Below are 19,854 nucleotides of genomic sequence, written 5' to 3' on the forward strand. Positions count from 1 at the left end.
TTCTCCTTCCCTTTTAGTGATTTTACTAGAAAACAGCCGTCCCTGTTTAGAAGGTAAGAGCCTCCTCGAGGTTTGAAAGCTGTTCAGTCTGATCCATCTGGTGAGAGTTGAATTCTAGGCATGGAAAACACAAGCTTAAGGAGGCCGAATTTTATTCTGAATTTTATTTGATCCCCACCAATGACCTGGGCCATCCTTTGGGCTCTCTGGTGAGAACCCTCAGCCTCCCTTCCTCAGTCTCTACCCTGATTGGCTGAGCAGGGGGTTATTGACAGGGAGGAGAGTCAGCTCCTTGTTGTTCTCTTTCAAGACCAAGGAAATAAGTCAGAACCAGTTACATGTTTGATGAATTTTGCTGCTTCTCTGCATTAATGGTCTCTGAGCAGTTCATGATTCTCTCTAACGTTGCAGTTCTCCTCAAATACTTGCTGAATAATTCCTGTCACTGTTGTTGGGCTGGAGCTCATCAGAGCACTTTATTCAGGTCATTCAATGTCTGAAATTCAAGGTTAGTTTGAAAATCGGGGCTCTTGGGTCCTATTCCCAACTCTGCCACTGACTGGCCGTGTGACCTAAGACAAGTCAATTCTCCTTTCTCAGCCTCAGCTTCTCCCTCTTTCAAGTAGGGATAATAATGATCCTCTCCTACCTACCTCACGGTAGGTGGAGGATGGGGATCCATTGGAGAGTGTTACTAGGAGTAGTGCATAATATGAGGTGTCCTATCACGTTTACTCAGAGCAGATTATGACATAATAGAATAGCTGAAAGTCTATTTTATTTGTATTTTTTTATTTTTAAATTGTTAAGAGCAGCAACGACTTAGCTCAGATTGAAGCATCTTATCTAATTTTTGAGATCTAAGTGTCTTCTCTTTGTGTGTGACGAGACAATCTAACACACTGTGACAAACAGGAGATGCTTTTGTTTTGCAACAAAATCTTTTTGCAAAGAATTTTCATCCCACTTGTTATGATTCCGAGAAACAAACTGGTTTAGTCTGAATGGGATTTTCTGACAGAAATGGTTTAAATGAAATTTCCCCACCATTTCAATTCCTGGGCTCTATCCCTGCCTCTGGAGTTTTTTGTCTGTTAGAACAGGAGTCGGAACAGGTGGCTTGTCTTTCTGGCTCTGCCACTGCCTTGCTGTGTAGGCCCTTGGGTAGGTCATTTCCCTTCTCTGGACCTCAGGCTCCTCCCCATCTGCCCAATAGGAACAGGGACAATTCTCGAGCTCTGGGCAGTCGTGAGCCTGAGTGAGATAAGGGGCGATAAAGCCCTCTGTGAAGGAGAAAGGGGAGTTTCACGGTGTTTTAGCACCAAGGAATTCTAAAGTTTGCTAAAATGTCTAGTCTGTGGAAACAAGAAATGGTCGGGGCCAAGCCTTTTAACCACTGCCTTTTCTAAAGCCCATTCAGGGATGTGAGTCTCTGTCTTTTAGGTACCTGGGGTTCTTTGCCAGCAGGAGAGAAGAGGTTCCTGCCTCCATTTTTGTGGCCTTAACAAACCAGGTGTTGTGCCCCAGTTCTCGTCTGAGATCCCTGAAAAAGAACATCTTCCCATCCATGAACAAGACAGGACCTATCTTTGAAAGGGGAACAAAGAGACCCCTGGGACGTGCAGACTAGCCAGCTTCACTTCCATACCTGGAGAGATCCTGGAATACATTCTTAAACACTCAGTTTGTCAGCAGCACCTACAGGAGAATTTGGTTCTTAGGACGAGTGAGCATGGATTTGTCAAGAACAAATCATCCCAAACCCAGCCTCTTTCCTTCTTTGGCAGGGTTCCGGGCCTAGTGGAGGTGGGTAAACAGTATGAATGATGATTTGGAAAATGGAGTGGAGAGCATGCTTCTAAAATGTGCAACTGACACCAAGCACTTTGGAGCACAGGACTGGAATCCAAAATGCCCGTAACAAATTGGAGACTTGGTCTCCTTGAGCCAAACCCCATGGCTGGGCCCCTCTCTCTAGACTGGGCTGACGTGAAACCCCAGAGCCAGACACTCCTCCTGGGCCGTGCGCTCCGACCTCGAATGGTCAGATGCTGCTTAGCGCTGTCAGAGCAGCTTTGTCTGGGGGATTCTCCCTGCTCTTTCCAATAGTGGGAAGGTATGAAATCCCCATTTGCCTGCTGGGGACGGAGCCCTAGAGGGGGGAGCAACTTGCCCAGAGTCCCCCAGGAAAAGGAAAACAACCAGCAGTGGAACCAGTAGGAAACCCAGCAATGGAACTCAGGAGTCCTGGGGGTGTGCTAGGGTGACCAGATGTCCCAATTTTGGGGTCTTTTTCTTATCTAGGATCCTATTACCCCCCACTCCCTGTCCCAATTTTTCACACTTGCTGTCTGGTCACCCTCGGGTGTGCACATGTGGGGTCCCAGCTGTTCCCTGCCCCCCTCATTGAAGCAGGTGTGCAGGGTTACTGCCCTGGGAACTGCAGGGCACCAGTGGCCCTGGGGCTGGCTGGAGGCAGGGCAGAGGCTGGCTGGAGGTAGGGTCTGGCTGCTGGCAGGGCAAGGGGTGCGGGGCTGGCTGGAGACGGGTGTGTGGGGCTGGCTGGCTTCAGGCAGGGACGCGGGGGGGTGCATCAGGGGTTGGCAGGGCTGGAGACAGAGGAGTGCGGGACTGGCTAGCTTCAGGCAGGCGGGTGTGGCAGGAGTTGGCTGGAGACAGGGCAGGGTGTGCACGGCTGGGGGTGTGTGGGGGCTGGCTGGCTTTGGGCAGGGCCACGGGGGTGCAGCAGGAGTTAGCTGGAGACAGGGCAGGGGGTGTGGCAGGGGCTGGCTGTGGGCAGGGGGTGTGGAGCTGGCTGCAGGCAGGGCAGGGAGGACGCAGCTGGTGCGGGCAGGGCATGGGGTGCGGGGCTGCCTGCAGACAGGGGCTGGCTGCAGGCAGGGCATGGGGTGCAGGGCTGGCTGCAGACAGGGGCTGGCAGCTGGCAGGGCATGGGGTGAGGGGCTGGCTGCAGACAGGGGCTGGCTGCAGACAGGGGCTGGCTGCGGGCAGGGCATGGGGTGCGGGGCTGGCTGCAGAGAGGGGCTGGCAGCTGGCAGGGCATGGGGTGAGGGGCTGGCTGCAGACGGGCTGGCTGCGGGCAGGGCCGGGGGTGCGGGGCTGGCTGCAGACAGGGGCTGGCTGCAGACAGGGGCTGGCTGCGGGCAGGGCAGGAGGTGCGGGCAGGGCATGGGGTGCGGGGCTGGATGCAGGCAGGGCAGGGGGTGCGGGGCTGGCTGGAGGCAGGGCAGGGGGGTTCAGCAGGGGCTGGCTGGAGCCAGGGCGTGCGGGGCTGGCTGGAGACAGGGGCTGGCTGCAGGGAGGGCAGGGGGTGGAGGACTCGCTGAAAATGTCCTGAGAGGTATTTTAAGGTGAAGATAACACCATGGTTACCAGTTGACTGGCACATCCTGGGTTAAAGAAAGGAAGGGACCTGGAGTTAATAGTCTGAAGTATTTGTGTTACCAGCCCTGTCACTGTCTGACCCCCCTTCAGTGCGGAGCAGGTGTGTACGTTGCTGTGTGGAACGCACAGACTCCTGCAGAGCAGGGGCAGCTGTTTCCATGGCAGAGAGCCTGGCACTTAGGAGACTTTCTTGACTTGCTGTTTTGAAGCAATTCAGTAAAATAACGGTGGAGCTACAATGTCCGGTCCAAAATTTCAGCCCCCCTGGTGCAAAAACGTTATTTTAGGATCTAAACAGGAGGCTTCCAGCGCTAGGACACCTGACAAGAGAGCTCAGTGGGGACGTAACAGCTGCTGACTCTGAGGGTCCTGGGCTTAATCCACTTGCAGGTGGAGGTGCTTTGATTTATTTGATGGATAATGAGGAAGGTGAAGATTTAATCGCAGGTATTTTTAGTAAATGTCATGGACAGATCACGGGCAAAACCCAAAAGCTCATTGCCCATGACCAGGCCATGACTTATACCATAAATACCTCTCATTGAATCATGGGGAGGGAGGCCCAGGGGGTCTGTGGCACCAGCTGTGGGCGCAGGGAGTCCAGGGGGCCCGTGGCACCATGTACTGGGGGAGAAGCCCCGGGAACCCACTGCCACCCCAGATGCTGCCAGATGAGGGGAGCCCCAGAGGCCAGCCCTGCTCCGGCCACCTCGGGACAGGTGCCAGGAGCCACTGAGCTGTGGCTGCTCCTGCCACCCTTGGAACCACTGCTCAAGCTGCCCCCAGGCCAGCTGCTGGGGCAGCCACGGAGTCAGCCGCAGTGGCCACTGCAGAAGTCACAGAATCTATGACTTGTGCAGCCTCCGTTACACAGAGGGATCCCTAATAAAGAGACAAACCCCTCCCTGCTGTGACTGCAGTTCCTGGAAGGAAAGAGAAGAACAGAAAGTGAAGAAAGAAGGAAAGAGAGAGATTCCCTGTCACCTCTCTCCCCTGCTCCCTTCCCCTTGTATTCTGTAACCCCACCTCACTGGGTTCCCTGTGCTGGTGCCATGGGGGTGACACTAGAGTTCTGGGGATTTGGGGGGAGGGGAAGGGGGCTCTTCACTTCTCAGAATTTCACACAAATTTGTCTTTGGGCTGAAATTTCTCCTGTGGGGCCTCTCAGTCAGAGCTGTACCCCAACCCCTTCAGTGGGTGTGTGTGTAAATTGCAGAGCAGGCAGAGAAGTGGCCCATAAAGGGTCATATTGATCTGGTGACTGGTTCTGATAGGGTCACGCGTCCTCTGACACAGGCTCATGTGCCGAACATGGGAGCTCTGGCTTGCCCTAAATGCTGTAGAGTGTGAGTTCCTGGGAAAGGGCAGGGGAGAGGGAGCAAGAGGAGAAAGGCAGAGACATTGGAGATGAGGAATTGGGGGGTGAAGGAGAGAACAGAGAGACAATAAATGATTGAAGCAGAACAGGTGTCCCAACTCCATCTTGCTCATCACAGGTGTTCAGAGAGACAGGTAGTTGCAGGTTTTCCAGTGTCAAGTCTGAACTTTGATTCTAACAATGTGCGTTGAAATATCAAGGGGATCTCCACATACCTGATCTCTTCCCTCTCCCCTTTTTTGTATTAATTTTTATTTTGACGTGTTTGGCTTAACCGTGATCGTCCTTTTCCCCACCTGTATTGCAATTTGGGGTTTATGTTTATTTTGCCTCCCTTTTGTTCATGTCATTATAATTGTAACAGCAAAGGAATCTGCAGGAGCAAAAACTGACTCATTTCCCCATCATGCTGGAACATCCTACAAACAGCTCACACAGCTGGAATCATAACACGCAAGGCCAGGGGATGGGAGATGCAGGTTTCCAAGGGTTATCTTTCTCAGATGACACATTCCAGCCCCTTGTGTGCCTCCATCCTGTATGACCTGCTGGACTTTGACACATTTATTGTTTCATTCTATAGATAATGTGATTGTAACACAATGTGACTGAAATTGTACCACTTCCAGATGAGGAAACAACAAAAGAGAAAAGCCATTATTGCATTGACTGGGAATCAAACCCAGATGAAGTGCTTAGAAAGCACCCATGCACACCACTATACCAATGCATCTGGCAGGAGTAGCTTTTCTGCAAGCTGTGAGTGCCAGCAGAGGGAGTGACACATGACCACAGAGTTAGTGAGCAGGGTGGATGGGCTGGAAGCTGCCTGACAGCTGGGAGCAGAGTTAACATCCCAGAGTGACTGAAAGGGGGCAAAGGTGAAAACAGATCTCATTGGGAGCTGGCCCCACACCTGCCCCACCCCTAGGAGAGGGGAACTGAAGCTCAACCTCAATCACAGAAAAACCTTCCCTGAGAAGGAAGGGGACAGCTTGTTTTAAAGACCAGGATTGTGTTTGTTCCTGCTACATACGGAGGGGCTGGGTAGTGCTGATTCCAGCCCCCAGACTGGGAGGATAAGGAACAAATTCTGGCTGCCAGTGACCTGCAGGAGGGAGATGATCTTTTGACAGTGATGGACGCCTCATCCTAAAGGCCTTTGTCTGCCCCCTTCCAGTGACTGTTTGGCACAGGAATGCAGCCCCCACTCCTGGGTCTCTACTGGGGAAATAATGTTTCTGTGCAAAACACCAAAGCTTTTAACAGAAAGGAAGAAAAGGAAATGGCCACATGATGGGACTAGGACATAAGGAATGAAACACAAGATCCTTCTCCATGTGCATTGACTTTTAACCTTGTTTGCGCTGGTGTTGTATCCATGTTGGTCCCAGGGGTCCTCTGGGGCGCCGGGCATTGGCCACTTTCGGGAGAGTGGGCTAGATGAACTGGTCTGACTCAGTGTGGCTGTTCTTATGTTCTAACTGCTGGTTATGGAGGAGACGACCTTCCAGACTACACAGAACTGAAGGGTGCTGAGTTAGCTCCACAGCTTGTCTCTTTCACCAACAGAGGTTGGTCCTCTGCAAGCTCTTACCCTCACCCACCTTGTCTCTCTTGGACTCTGAAAAGTGCTTTCTCTCCACTCCCTTTGGAGAGATGTTAAGTTTCTCTTTGGGCAACTATCAGGCTGAAGAAATTGTATTGACTGTGACACTAGAATTGAAAATTTAATATTATAAATAAATGAGTCTAAACCTGAGGTTCTGGTTTTCACATTGGTTTTTCTAACTCAGTTCCCAATTCTCTTCTAGAAAGGCCTCCAGGACGCCTGCCCAGCCCAGCAAAAGTGGCCAGGAGAAAGCCCACACTGCTGCTCTTTCAGGTACTTGAAGGCTGCTATCAAATCCCCCCTCACTCCGTCAGTCCCCAGGCTGTGGCAGTGCCTGGGATTCTTCCGTCCTAAGTGCAGGACTATGCACTTCTCCTTGTTGAACCTCCTCAGATTTCTTTTGGCCCAATCCTCCAATTTGTCTAGGGCACTCTGGACCCAAACCCTGTCCTCCAGCGCTTGGATTCTTTACATGCTTTCACAGAGCAAAGAGCACATGTTCCATGATTTCATAGGGCAGAGTTTTGTGCTATCGGGAGCTTTCCCTGTGTGAATTTGACAGGTGGATCAACATAGAGACACACTGTGACCCTTCTCAGGGTGCTGAGGACTGTGAGTCTCCTTGTTGCCACCTGCCACAAGGAAGAGGGAGTTTTGCATTTGGCAGCTGGATGTTAGTGACCAAACTCACCAGCCTGCTGGAACTCAAGGACCCGCCTCTGAGCTACAGCAGCCACCTTAACCCTTGAGTTCCTTCAATGTGTCCCCCTCTGGGGTCCAGCCCGGATCACCAGATACCCGGTGAAATCCCAGATCCTCTCTTCCCCAAGTATCCCAGGTTACTAGTTTTACTGTGGACCATTGCTACTGTATCTCACACACCACCTGAGTACAGTTATCGAACAAGCAAAAAATTTATTTAACAATGGATAGAGATTTAAACAAACAAACGCGAGTGATGGAAACCAACTGTTACCAACTAAACAAAGGCAGAAAATGATAGAATAGAAGGCCAGCACAAAAAACAGAGAGAGGAACAATAAGATACTAAAAGGACAATGGTTGGAACTCTCCATTTCTCTCAGTCTTTGGATTGATGGGTACTAGAGCTGTAGCAACAGTTGAGGAACCAAGGTAAATTAAATCTAAGGTTTGAGCTGCTAGTGAAGCATTTCCCACACTCACTGCATTCATAGGGCCTCTCTCCTCGTGGATTGTTTGATGCCTAATAAGGTGCGAACTGCGATTGAAGGTTTTCCCGCACTCAGTGCATTCATAGGGCCTGTCCCCTGTGTGGATTCTCTGATGTCTAGAAAGGACTGATCTTTGAGTGAAGCTTTTCCCACACTCACGGCATTCAAAGGGCCTCTCCCCCGTGTGGATTCTCTGATGTTGAGAAAGGTTTGAGCTGCTAGTGAAGCATTTCCCACACTCACGGCATTCAAAAGTCCTCTCCCCTGTGTGGATTCTCTGATGTTGAGAAAGGTCTGAGCTGCTAGTGAAGCTTTTCCCACACTCACTGCAGTCAAAGGGCCTCTCCCCTGTGTGGATTCTCTGATGTTGAGAAAGGTTTGAGCTGCTAGTGAAGCGTTTCCCACACTCACGGCATTCAAAGGGCCTCTCCCCTGTGTGGATTCTCTGATGAACAGAAAGGGCCGAGCTGCTAGTGAAGCATTTCCGACACTCACGGCATTCATAGGGCCTCTCTCCTCTGTGGATTGTTTGATGCCTAATAAGGTGTGAAATGCGATTGAAGGTTTTCCTACACTCACGGCATTCATAGGGCCTTTCCCCTGTGTGGATTCTCTGATGTTTAGAAAGGTCTGAGCTGCTAGTGAAGCATTTCCCACACTCACGGCATTCAAAGGGCCTCTCCCCTGTGTGGATTCTCTGATGTTGAGAAAGGTTTGAGCTGCTAGTGAAGCATTTTCCACACTCACGGCATTCAAAGGGCCTCTCCCCTGTGTGGATTCTCTGATGTTGAGAAAGATTTGAGCTGCTAGTGAAGCATTTCCCACACTCATGGCATTCATAGGGCCTCTCTCCTCTGTGGATTGTTTGATGACTAATAAGGTGCGAACTGCGATTGAAGGTTTTCCCACACTCAGTGCATTCATAGGGCCTGTCCCCTGTGTGGATTCTCTGATGTACAGAAAGGGCTGAGCTGTGAGAGAAGGTTTTTCCACACTCCCTGCATGTATTTTTTCTCTTTCGCCTGAGGATATCCTGCTGTGTTGTGATTTCCATGAGCACCTTCTGAGTTCCCCAACAGGAAATAAATTTATCCACTTTCTTCCCTGGCTGGTTTCCTTCATCTGTTTTTGGTCTGTGCTGAATCTCCCAGGATTTTCCCTGCTCATGACTCCTGGACACATTCCTTTTCGATCTTTGAGATAATGCTCTGTTTTTACCCACTGGCTCAACATTATCAGGCTGAAAATTCTGCTCCTCTTTCTCACATGCCATTGCATCACCTGCTGTGACAGAGACAGAAACCTCAGACAGGGATGGAAAGGGAAGACCAAACAAAAACAAGTGCTGAAGACAGGTCAAATAAAAATCAGGAGCTGAACTCCCCAAACTCTTCCCAAATAGGAGAGGAGGGGGATGAATTCAGCCTTCACATCCCATCCAAATACGCAGGGGGAAGGGAGGAAGCTACTGCCTGGTGTCTGCTAGGATCTATAGGAAGCCATGAACTATATTTACCCTGAGGATACGACTCCTGCTACGGACAATAATGAACTGAGAGACCTCCCCAAGGGCTTTGTTGGGCATCCCAGATGTTTCCTTGAGGCACTTACAGATTCTGAGGTGGTTTAATGTTTCCTCACCTGTGCAGGAAGATCTCAGGATCTCTCTTTCCTCTGAACCCTGGAGGTCTGGGACCCACGGCTCTTCCCCTTGTTCCAGCTGGGAGATCACATCAAGTTGGAAAACTAGAAACCCTGCTCAGATGAAAGAAAACAAAGGAGTTCAGTTGATTTCATAAAACTTGGTCATAAAAAAAACATTCTATTCATTTAACTTCAGTGCTTAGTGTGACCTGGTGGGCCAGGGGCAGTTCTCACTGAAATGCCAAGATCAGGGCAGGCTGAAAAGGGAGAGCAGATGCTCCCAAAACTGCTGGTTAACACTGAAGTTAAACTCACTGACCAGTCACCAACTGTGCTTTTGATCCCCCACACGGGTTATTGAGAAGCTGAAAAAAGAAATCACACGGCCCCCTTTATTCCATCCCAGTTCTCTGACTCCCAATCAGCAACTAGGTCCAGTACAGTGAGAGGTTATTTAAAAACTCTGCTCACATAAACAAAGTGTTCTTCTGACTCCAAAGGGTCAGCCACATCACCTGGTCAGTATAGGTTTGGATATTACCCAAAATTCCATCCTTCCAGACAATCCTTTAGCATCTAAACTAAAGGTTTAAACAAAAGTAAGACAGAAAGAAGTTAAATGGGAACGCAGTGAGATACATTCCAAAATGGATATATCAGGTTCTTAGCAGTATTGGTGAGTTGCTGGCTTGAAAGTCCGTCTGGAACACATCCATAGCTTGGATGGGTCATTCAGTCCTGTGTTCCAGGGTTCAGTTTGTAGAGAAGTTTGCTCCAGAAGTAGGAAGGGGGATTGAAGACAAATGGAGATGATGCAGCTGCCCTTTACATTCCTTTTGCCATGTGGCCTGTACTTCCTGTGTCCCAAACACAAGCTTCACAGCACATGGCATGGAAAAGCCTTGGAGTTCTCATTACACAGGCATACCCCGGCATGTCTTGCTGACTCAATAGGTGTATCCCCTTGGTCCTTTCCATGGGCTCATTGTACAGATGATGACCCTCAATGGGCCATCAAACAGGCTAGGCGGTGTTGATGCCAATATGTCTGGGGGTGTCACCCAGAAACACTGCACAAGTCTGGAAATACAGATATACCCCACATATCTATAACTTACAATACAAAGGTGATACAAACATAGAAACAAAATTATCATACTTGGCAAATCATAACATTTTCACTGACACCTTACATGGCATATTTAGCACGATTGATTGCAATTTTATCAGATTATATTATTATTTTATTATTAATACCAAAGTGTCTCACAATTCCATACAGCGTCACACTTGGTAAACCAGTGAATTCCCAGGACCAGTTCCCCAGGTCCTTGAAGATGCCGAACACTGTGCTTATGAGGGACTGAAATACCCACATATCTTCTGGGAACACACACACAGACACTGTGTCAGTCTGTAGAGCAGTTTTTAAACTAGGAGATGGGGGAAAGCCGACTGCTGCAGAGGAGCTTGTGGATCGGACACAGACTTCTCTTAGGGGAGAGTCTGATGATAGAGAATCTCCAGGTTATAGTCAGGAGCAGAGGAATGAGAAGTATAATGTAAGGGCCTGATCAGATGATAAACAGTCACATAAAAAAGAATCTGGCACATCAGAAAAAGGCAGGCTAATAAACAGGGACAAGTTTTTGAAGTGCTTGTACACAAATGCCAGAAGTCTAAATAATAAGATGGGTGAACTAGAGTGCCTTGTGATAAAGGAGGATATAGATATAATAGGCATCACAGAAACCTGGTGGACTGAGAGCAATCAATGGGACACAATCATTCCGGGGTACAAAATATATCGGAAGGACAGAACAGGCCGTGCAGGGGGAGGAGTGGCACTATATGTTAAAGAAAGTGTAGATTCAAATGAAGTAAAAATCTTAAGCGAATCCACAGGTTCCATAGAGTATCTATGGATAGAAATTTCATGCTCTAGGAAAAATATAACAGTAGGGATCTATTATCGACCACCTGACCAGGACAGTAATAGTGATGATGAAATGCTAAGGGAAATTAGAGAGGCTATCAAAATTAAGAACCCAATAATAGTGGGGGATTTCAATTATCCCCATATTGACTGGGAACATTTCACTTCAGGACGAAATGCAGAGATAAAATTTCTCGATATTTTAAATGACTGCTTCATGGAGCAGCTGGTACGGGAACCCACAAGGGGAGAGGCGACTCTAGATTTAATCCTGAGTGGAGCGCAGGCGCTGGTCCAAGAGGTAACTATAGCAGGACCGCTTGGAAATAGTGACCATAATACAATAGCATTCAACATCCCTGTGGTGGGAAGAACATCTCAACTGCCCAACACTGTGGCCTTTAATTTCAAAAGGGGGAACTATACAAAAATGAGGGTGTTAGTTAGACAAAAGTTAAAAGGTACAGTGACTAAAGTGAAATCCCTGCAAGTTGCGTGGGCCCTTTTTAAAGACACCATAATAGAGGCCCAACTTCAATGTATACCCCAAATTAAGAAAAACGGTAAAAGAACTAAAAAAGAGCCACCGTGGCTTAACAACCATGTAAAAGAAGCAGTGAGAGATAAAAAGACTTCCTTTAAAAAGTGGAAGTCAAATCCTAGTGAGGCAAATAGAAAGGAGCACAAACACTGCCAACTTAAGTGCAAGAGTGTAATAAGAAAAGCCAAAGAGGAGTTTGAAGAACGGCTAGCCAAAAACTCCAAAGGTAATAACAAAATGTTTTTTAAGTACATCAGAAGCAGGAAGCCTGCTAAACAACCAGTGGGGCCCCTGGACGATGAAAATACAAAAGGAGCGCTTAAAGATGATAAAGTCATTGCGGAGAAACTAAATGGATTCTTTGCTTCAGTCTTCACGGCTGAGGATGTTAGGGAGATTCCCAAACCTGAGCTGGCTTTTGTAGGTGACAAATCTGAGGAACTGTCACAGATTGAAGTATCACTAGAGGAGGTTTTGGAATTAATGGATAAACTCAACATTAACAAGTCATTGGGACCAGATGGCATTCACCCAAGAGTTCTGAAAGAACTCAAATGTGAAGTTGCGGAACTATTAACTAAGGTTTGTAACCTGTCTTTTAAATCGGCTTCGGTACCCAATGACTGGAAGTTAGCTAATGTAACGCCAATATTTAAAAAGGGCTCTAGGGGTGATCCCGGCAATTACAGACCGGTAAGTCTAACGTCGGTACCGGGCAAATTAATTGAAACAATAGTAAAGAATAAAATTGTCAGACACATAGAAAAACAAACTCTTGAGCAATAGTCAACATGGTTTCTGTAAAGGGAAATTGTGTCTTACTAATCTATTAGAGTTCTTTGAAGGGGTCAACAAACATGTGGACAAGGGGATCCGGTGGACATAGTGTACTTAGATTTCCAGAAAGCCTTTGACAAGGTCCCTCACCAAAGGCTCTTACGTAAATTAAGCTGTCATGGGATAAAAGGAAAGGTCCTTTCATGGATTGAGAACTGGTTAAAGGACAGGGAACAAAGGGTAGGAATTAATGGTAAATTCTCAGAATGGAGATGGGTAACTAGTGGTGTTCCCCAAGGGTCCGTCCTAGGACCAATCCTATTCAATTTATTCATAAATGATCTGGAGAAAGGGGTAAACAGTGAGGTGGCAAAGTTTGCAGATGATACTAAACTACTCAAGATAGTTAAGACCAAAGCAGATTGTGAAGAACTTCAAAAAGATCTCACAAAACTAAGTGATTGGGCAACAAAATGGCAAATGAAATTTAACGTGGATAAATGTAAAGTAATGCACATTGGAAAAAATAACCCCAACTATACATACAACATGATGGGGGCTAATTTAGCTACAATGAGTCAGGAAAAAGATCTTGGAGTTATCGTGGATAGTTCTCTGAAGATGTCCACGCAGTGTGCAGAGGCGGTACAAAAAGCAAACAGGATGTTAGGAATCATTAAAAGGGGATAGAGAATAAGACTGAGAATATATTATTGCCCTTATATAAATCCATGGTACGCCCACATCTCGAATACGGTGTACAGATGTGGTCTCTCACCTCAAAAAGATATTCTAGCACTAGAAAAGGTTCAGAAAAGAGCAACTAAAATGATTAGGGGTTTAGAGAGGGTCCCATATGAGGAAAGATTAAAGAGGCTAGGACTCTTCAGTTTGGAAAAGAGAAGACTAAGGGGGGACATGATAGAGGTATATAAAATCATGAGTGATGTTGAGAAAGTGGATAAGGAAAAGTTATTTACTTATTCCCATAATACAAGAACTAGGGGTCACCAAATGAAATTAATAGGCAGCAGGTTTAAAACAAATAAAAGGAAGTTCTTCTTCACGCAGCGCACAGTCAACTTGTGGAACTCCTTACCTGAGGAGGTTGTGAAGGCTAGGACTATAACAATGTTTAAAAGGGGACTGGATAAATTCATGGTGGCTAAGTCCATAAATGGCTATTAGCCAGGATGGGTAAGAATGGTGTCCCTAGCCTCTGTTCGTCAGAGGATGGAGATGGATGGCAGGAGAGAGATCACTTGATCATTGCCTGTTAGGTTCACTCCCTCAGGGGCACCTGGCATTGGCCACTGTCGGTAGACAGATACTGGGCTAGATAGACCTTTGGTCTGACCCGGTACGGCCTTTCTTATGTTCTTATACCCTTGTGTTCACTCATCTAGAAAATTATGATCAATTTTGTACGCAGTATAGATTGTGAGGTATCATTTGAAAACGCATAACCTACTGAATATTATCCTCCTGTTAAAATGTGTAGTAACACTGTATGTAAAGTTATGAGATTTTACTATATGATATTACTGAAAAAGTTACAATTCTGGGGAACACCCACAGAGCAGTTCCTCAGAGACAGCAAGGCAAACAGCTGGTCAAACAGTCATTCTCCTGCAGGGGGAAGAAGACATTTACATTCCATCACAGGGACCACTTGAACTTGTTGTGGAAAGCAACCACACGATTGATTTTGAATCAGCTCAGCCTGAGGCTCTTTTCTTGGTTAAAAGTGCACAGGGGGCGACAGCTATTGGAATACTGTCCCCCTGAGCTAAAAATCACACAAGCCTTTTAAAGCTTAAAACCCCAAACAATGACACATATGTTGCACGTTAATTTCCTTATTTGGAATATATTGGAAAATATGATGCAGGTCAAAAGCAAGCTGAACAATCAGTTTTCCATATTCAGCCTTTCCTGTTATTTTTATTACACCTGGTGACATGGGAGCAAGACTCTGCATGTCTCAAGAAATGTCACTACCAACCTAGGCCATTTTCACATGCTGGGGTGCAATCCCGAGCAGTGAGGAGTTGTGTCATCTGTAATCCTGGGTGAGATTCAGTGTTCTGCTGCTGGAGCTCCCCTGTCTGGATACCCCCAGCCAGCATTCAAGGACGCACCGAGTGTCTGTGTGATAAGTAACCCTGGACTGGCAGCTCTGACTCCAGTCGCCTGCTTGTTACACCCCAAGCACATTCTGGTTTGGGTAGAGAAGGCTCAGGGTTTGAGAGAAGGCCGGAGGTAGGAAGCTTCTGTTCGTTATGCTGGACCTAACCCCCAGTTTTACTTGAGTAAAGAGGAGCTATTTGACACTGCGATACGGCTCCTGTGCTCTGTTCCCAAACTGTTCTGCAGCAGAGGAGGGTCTCTGGTAGTGTGTGTGTTACTGGCATATTGGGGTGATGCTGCCAGGGCCGGCTCTAACAGTTTTGCCGCCCCAAGCCAAAAAAAAGACTCCAGAGAGAGGGCAAGTCTCCCTGGCACTGCTTCTTGCTGACAGAGAGGTTCAGAGACAGTGAGAGAGTCCTGGGGAAGCTGGGAACAGGAAGCATGGGCTGGTGGGGTTCAGTGGAGAAAGGGAACAGGAAGGGCAGGGATATCACTGAATGCAGGATCTCAGCAGTACTAGATGACAGGATAGCACATAGTGATGCCCATTGGAAAACATAATCCCAACTATACATACAGAATGATGGGGTCTAAATTAGCTGTTTCCACTCAAGAGATGGATCTTGGAGTCACTGTGGATTGTTCTCTGAAAACATCCACTCAGTGTGCAGCAGCAGTGAAAAAAAGCGAGCAATGTTGGAAATAATTAAGAAAGGGATAAATACGACAGAATATATCATATTTGTAAAAACAGCAAATGAATCCATGATACACCCACATCTTGAATACTGCCTGAAGATGTTGTTGCCCCATCTCAAAAAAAGATATATTGGAATTGGAAAAGGTTCAGAAAAGGGCAACAAAAACGATTAGGGGTATGGAACAGTTATGCCAGACCTAACCCCCAGTTTCACTTGAGCAAACAGGAGCTATTTGACACTGTGCGATACGGCTCCTGTGCTCTGTTCCCAAAGTGTTCTGCAGCAGGGGAGGGTCTGTGGCAGTGAGTGTGTGTCACTGGCATATTGGGGTGATGCTGAAACAGGACAGAGTAGAGGTGGCATTGTGGGGCTGGCGTGAACCTTATCTCTTCATTTCCCCTTCCAAGAACCGAGGGGCAGGAACCCTTACCCAGCGAGGTCACAGTCTCATAGTTCTCCTGCATGACATCCCAGTAGAGGGCTCTCTGAGCGGGGTCCAGCAGAGCCCACTCTTCCCTGGTGAAATGCACAGCCACCTCCTCGAAGGTCACCGGCCCCTGAAAGAGCAAGAGTCCAACACTCAGGACCTCTTTCCCCATTCACAGCCCCATTATTTGTGGCAGAGAGGAGCCAATCAAATGGAAGCTCTGGGTGGATCGCAGTCAACAGAGTCCCACCCTGACCCTGCTCAGCGTATCCAGCAAATATCAGGGTGAGGGGACGAAGAGGGAGCCCCTTGTCTCTCCCAGCAGATCCATCACACACCTACTAGCCACCGACTGATACAGGAGATGGAGCCCCTAGCAGGGTTCAGGGAAAACTCCCTGGTAGGAAGCCCAATAACTTCCTCATTGTGAGGAGCGGGATATGAAGGGAGAGGCAGCTCCAATAAGCCTGACTCAGGGGTGTCCCCTTCATATCTCACAGCAGCCGCTAGTTAGTGAGCTCAGGCTCCAGCACTGGGAGTCTGGTCAGTTTTATCAGCCCCATGTAGGTGGGCTATTTTCTTTCTTCACAAATTAGGGCATTTCCACCTCCCAACCTCCTGGGTTATTAAATAACTCCCAGCAGGTTTGCTACACCCTGGCCTCCTCCTTTCCCCACGCTGTGAATTTCCTGCCCTGCACCAACCTCCAAACCAGACTGTGCAAACCTTCCCATCTCCGGTGTATTTGCTCTCCCTCTCCTCCAGCAGGAACCCACCAGCAACCCCCCGATAATCTCTACCTGAGTTGGCTCCACTGCAGCCATTTCTCTTCCCTGTCCCACGGCAGGCTGGGATGACCTGGAGCAAGACATGGACGTCATTCTGCAGCCTGTCTGGGGGAGAAGGGCAGTTGTGGGCATCTCAGAACAGGTTTTAGTTCATTTCACATCAGAATTCCCCCAGACCCTTTCCCTGCACACAGATTCTGCCATGCTGGGAAATGCTCAATCTGTTTATTACAATGTAGACCTGGCCCCTCCTGCCAGGCTAAGCCCAGACACATTTTTAACCTCCCTTCTACCTCCTCTCACCCCGTAACAAAGTCTCTGAACACAAGGCTAGAAAAGAGCAGAACCAAAGGAGTCATTGTGGGGGATTCCCTCGGACACTGACCCCACGGCAGCCACACCCCAGCAGGGGGAATATGGAGTCAGGAACTGGCTTTCCCTCTGTCTGATCCTTGTTTTGTTCACTGGAAAGTGGTTCTGCCCAGGGATGCAGCAATACATGTGTCATTTCTCCCACTGCCCCTTTCAGTCTCTCCTTCCCCTGTCCTCTCTCCCTGCCCCTCTGGCTGGGACAGTCCCATTCCTGGGGGCTTTGCTCTCCCATGGCTGGATTTTCTCCTGGCAATTGCTACTGGGAGGAGAAATGAGGAGGGGTCTGTTTGTGTGGAGTCATTTTAAGGCCAGATCCCAGCATTTTCCCTTCGTTCTTTTCAGTTACCTGGAGACTCTGGCTCAGAATTTAGTATTTACAGGGCCCAGGACTGCCCTAGGGGGCTAGGACCAGCTGGAGAAAGTCATCCCCTGGGCCGGGCAGAGAAGCAGCTTTAATTCAGGTCACTTCCCAGCACAGAACCCCACTGGGGGAGCAGCAGCTGCTAAGCCTGGTCTGCCAGATCACAATGGAGGCTGCAGCGTCTGACCCAGGAAGCTGAACCCCAGTATCCTGAGCAGAGAGGGACAGAGCGTTTGAGCAGCTTCCCTCCTTTAGCTCCCTGGGAGAGCAGCTAATGAGAGCCCCTCCTCACAGGGAGAATTGCTGATCTCATTTGCCCCACTGTCCATCCGGAGTCACTCCTTGTCTTTCCATACAGTGACTGTGGATTAACAATGGTCTCAATGAAACCAGAGTTCAGAAAGACTGAGTCCAGAATGCTGTGGAAGATAGTGCCATAGTGTAGCAGTGCTAGATCCCTTCCCACCTCCCTCACTCTCCAGATCTAGGACAAGGAATCGGGCAGGAGTTTTCCCAATGGAACCGGAAGTTCCTGCGGTTTTCAAGAAGGGAGAAAAATCTGTGATTTCACCTCACAGTGTTTGATAAGTGGCTAAAAAGTTATCACGGTTACTGGGCCTGGCCGGGGAATGCCGGGCAGTGCTTGGAGCCAGGATTCTGGCACAAGCTGATGAGATAGAAGGAACATGGTTAGTAGCAGCCCCCAGAGCCTCCATCCAGGGCCCCCCCAACATCCCCAGTACCCAGACCCCCCCAGCCAGATATTTCCTCGGACCTAACCCCCAGAATCCCTGGCCAGAGACCCCAGATACCCTCAGAGCCCCACCGGCCAGAGAACGCCCACCAGATCTTCACTGCTGACTGGGAATCCCAAAGGTTCCCCCACCAAGAGCCCACACCAGCCAGGGACCCCAGTTAGGAACTCTCTGCCATCCTGAGATTCCCCCACTGCCCTCCTAGGACCCCCGCCTGCCCTTCAGCAAAAAGGTAAGACATGTCCATGCCCTGTCACTAGCAAATAATGGTCACCATGGATCCAACCCAGTAGTGGCTGCATCACAGAGCCCATTTGTCATGGGGTTTAGGATACTTCTGGACCCACACTGCACTCAGAGTGACCTCCTCATCCCGTGCCAGCTGGAGACAAGAAAAGGGTCCAGCCAACTCTCCCGTTACCAGCTGGGAACCACTGATCCCCAAACAGGGGGAGGCCTCTGGCCTTGATGGGTATTAAATATCTGTCTGGTCTCTTTCATCAGCAAACATTTTAACAGAGGTAAAGGAGGGAACAAGTGATTCTCAAAGGAGTCGGGAAAGATGATCTCTGGGCAATTTAACTCCGAGACCTCTAGGATGGAGGAGAATTCAGGGCAACAGGTTCCCTTGAAGGAAGAAGTTGCTGGGATTTAGAAACACGGGGAACAGCCCCAAACCTGAGAGGATTTTTAATTGATATTGACATAGAAAGAGGGAAATCCTGAGCTTTGAGATCAATGTTCAGAAATGAAAAATAAAGGGTGGAAATCTGAGCAATTTTGGATCTATTTTGCCAATTATAGAGAGGAAAGTGTAAAAGAGGGATTTTATATCAGTTGTTGGCATGAGTTAAAATCTGAGTGTATTTCACATCAATATTTGATAAATGAATAGAACATGGGCAAGTGGGAAATGGGCAACATTTGCAAACATTTTGTATCCATGTTCAAGCATCTGAGGAAAGGTGTAAATCTGAGATTTTCTTTGTATTTTTTCCATGAGAGAGACAAGGAAAAAATCTCAGGGGCTATTCACTTAGAATTAGACAACTAAGGAAAAGTGGGGCAAATGTTTAGAGTATTTTATATCAGTCTTTGAGATTTGCAGAGAAAACAAGTCACAAGCTAAGCAATTGATAACATGAGAGAAAAATACCAAGATCTGAGGGGCTGCCATGTGCTGGGGAATGACTCAGGGCAACAATTTCCCACCTAAACGAGGACAAATCGCTGCATAAAAAATGGGTGGGAAAAGCTGCCCTGTGGGAGAGATTTTAAATTGACACTTGAGAAGTAGAGAGAGACCAGGGGGAAAATCAGGGGCGGTTAGAGAGCTGATCATTGGGGGGGGGGGGAAATCTCCCTGGATTTTCTAGCCACGTGTGATAATGGGAGAAAAGGGGAAAAGCTGGAGAGACTTTGTAGGTGGGCGGACGGGGCACAAACAGGACAGGATTCAGTGAACTCACCTCCCCCCCCCCCGCGGGAATTTCCTGGCTGCACAAAACAGTTCAAATGTCCCGCCCCCCCGCAACCCCGACTCCCCCTCTGCGCCCCCCAGCTCAACTCCTGCTCCCCCCCCGCCCGGATCTTTCCTTTAGCCCCCCCAGCCCCGCCCCCACCTCCCTGACCCCCCCCCATCAATTCCCTGCTCAGCCCCCCCGCCCCCCAGCGCAACGTTCCGGCTGATACGGGCGGGGGGAAGAGCAGTGGCTTCAGCTGCTGCTACTGAGCATGCGCAGTGCCCGGCAGTAGCACAGGGCTATCGGGAGCGATTTAATGCACCGCCCCCCATCCCAGCGGGGGCGGATCCTGCTGCGGCTCCGCTGGGGCC

General features: G+C 48.6%; 1 pseudogene; it reads right to left on the bottom strand.

The window, feature by feature from the left end:
• The window catches only part of LOC120381400, a 236,616-nt pseudogene that overhangs the window by 114,445 nt on the left and 102,317 nt on the right, over nucleotides 1-19,854 (bottom strand).

This window comes from Mauremys reevesii, linkage group 14, assembly GCF_016161935.1.
Source record: "Mauremys reevesii isolate NIE-2019 linkage group 14, ASM1616193v1, whole genome shotgun sequence".
Classification (NCBI taxonomy): domain Eukaryota; kingdom Metazoa; phylum Chordata; order Testudines; family Geoemydidae; genus Mauremys; species Mauremys reevesii.